Source organism: Macrobrachium rosenbergii, chromosome 55, assembly GCF_040412425.1.
Source record: "Macrobrachium rosenbergii isolate ZJJX-2024 chromosome 55, ASM4041242v1, whole genome shotgun sequence".
NCBI lineage: Eukaryota > Metazoa > Arthropoda > Malacostraca > Decapoda > Palaemonidae > Macrobrachium > Macrobrachium rosenbergii.
In genome coordinates this window covers 9357991-9360490 of record NC_089795.1, presented here as the reverse complement: position 1 = coordinate 9360490, position 2500 = coordinate 9357991, and positions in this window count along the sequence as shown.

Genomic DNA, 2500 nt, shown 5'->3' with positions numbered 1-2500 from the left:
TTGGTAGGGAATTCAATAGAGCTTACTTTTACGTGAGACCTTGAATTATCATAGAGGAATAATTATGGAAACGAATAAGAAAAGGTGGTCTGGAAGCAATCTTATCCTTATTAGTTATTGGTAAAAAGGATAAAAATATTCATGATAAGGAAATATAAGCATTGAAGTTATAATGAGTTTACTTAATGGAATATGATGCATGATCAAAGACTTTTGGCCGATTCAAAGTACATTCACTTAATGCGTGAAAATCTCTTACGACAAGAAGTGCAGAGCGCAATTTCAACGGCATTTGTAATTACTACAAGCCAGTTAAAAACTTTATGAAGTAATACTTACCTGCAGTTGTGAGCCAAATCTTTTTTCTTTATGTATGTGATAAACAGCTACATTGGCTGGTAATTAAAATTATGATGCTGATTACATGGTATTGGTTTTATACGCGACTGTCCCTAATGTAGGCATGTTAATCCCGTGTAATTGTTAGTGAAATTGCTCCCAATAATAATAACATAACCTATTTCGACACGAAGTGACGATTACATCGGTCTGCGTTAATGTCATTGATATTGAATTGGTGTGAAATCATTTTCATCAGTGGAGAATAAACAGAACACAAGGTAATTGGAGATAATAATTAGGTTTGTAGTGTAAAGCTGCTGAAGCATCATTGTGTGAACTCAGCATCACTAACATCCGCCTGGGCTTTCATCTTACAGAGAGATGTATTATCAGCACAGGAAATCTGATTAAACAAAGATGAATTACGTTCACCCACATCATGTATCCGATGCAGATGGAACAAATTTCTCCAAAGAATCAAACTCATTCCGCTGTGTTTTGTAAACATATTTGGCTTAGATTACCTGAGAACCTATCAACATCAGATCTAACTGAACATGGAAAGCTGATTAACCGAAAGACGAACAAATCTGTTGAATGAACCAGACTCTGGCCTGGGTTATAAAATTGGCAACGCGGTCGAGAAAGTGTGTTAAGAATTTTGTCGAGTTCTGATTCCTGAGTCACGTAAAAGCATTATCAAACAAAAGATTAAGCAGGGTGGTCTATAGAAAACGACAAAGATACAGATACAGAACAAAATTCATAATAACATCACCATCAAATAAAACGTAATTAAGTCAAGTACAGTATAGCAAGTTGGCTGCGCCTTCATGCATGGGAAACTACTGCTAACATACTTCAATACATGTTATTTATATATATATATATATATATATATATATATATATATATATATATATATATATATATATATATAATATATATATATAATATATATATATAATATATATATTATATACATATATATATTGTATATATATATATTATAGTATATTTAAATATATATATATTGTATATATATATATTTAAATATATATATATATATATATATATATATATATATATATACATATATATATATTATTATATATATTTATATATACGAGTATATGTATGTGTGTGTGTGGCTTATCAGTATAAAATTCCTTCTCATATTTGTTCTCTGAGCAAAGGCAACGATACGGAAAGATCGCCGATGATTAATTATGCAGGAGTTTGCAGAGCATTTATCACCACATGTAATTAATAATCGCTCCAACTTCACCTCTGACCTTCATATGACCTTTTGAAAACTTAATTCTCAGCATAGTGTTTTGCTTGATGTCTCTAGAGAATTTAATATCCGAAGGTCGCAATAGGGCTAAACGAATAGTTCATTCAAGTAATATCAGTTTAAGTAAAATATCTGTAAAAGTAACCCAACATAAAGTTAATGAACACTTATGGTAAACAATTTATCTGATTACTCTATAGTTGCATCATTTTCAGTTATTATGAAGGCATAGAATTTGGGATGGAATATAACTGCATCATTTTCAGTTATTATGAAGGCATACCAATTTGGATGGAATACAATTGCATCATTTTCAGTTATTGTGAAGACATCGCAATTTTATTGGAGTATAATGGCATCATTTTCAGTTATTATGAAGGCATAGCAATTTGGATGGAATATAACTGCATTAACAGCTTTAAAGACTGGTCGGAATTTATTTGAATGGAATATAACTGCAAATTTTTCTGAGCATGACAGCAATTTGATTGGAATAACGTCTGAAGTGTCAATTTAAGGAGTCACATAAGCACATACTATGTACATTCCCACAGCATTTTTTGTTCGACGACCTTTTGTTCGACTGGATCCTAGTGCTCTTTCATTTTTGTTTTTTTGCAAATTTCATGTTAATGTCGTGCCATATTTCATCTCTTAATGTTTTCTTTGTCTAAGATTTATAATTTTATCCACAATAAATGTTGTTCAAACTTTCATGAAAAATAGTAACATGTGTCCCTTTCGAGGATGTTTGACTTTTTCCTACCTTTTGTCTCGGATTGACGACTGTTTAAAGTCTTTATTGCCACTTATGAAAAGGCAGACGATGAACAAGCATCCTTACGCCCAAATCCTAAATCT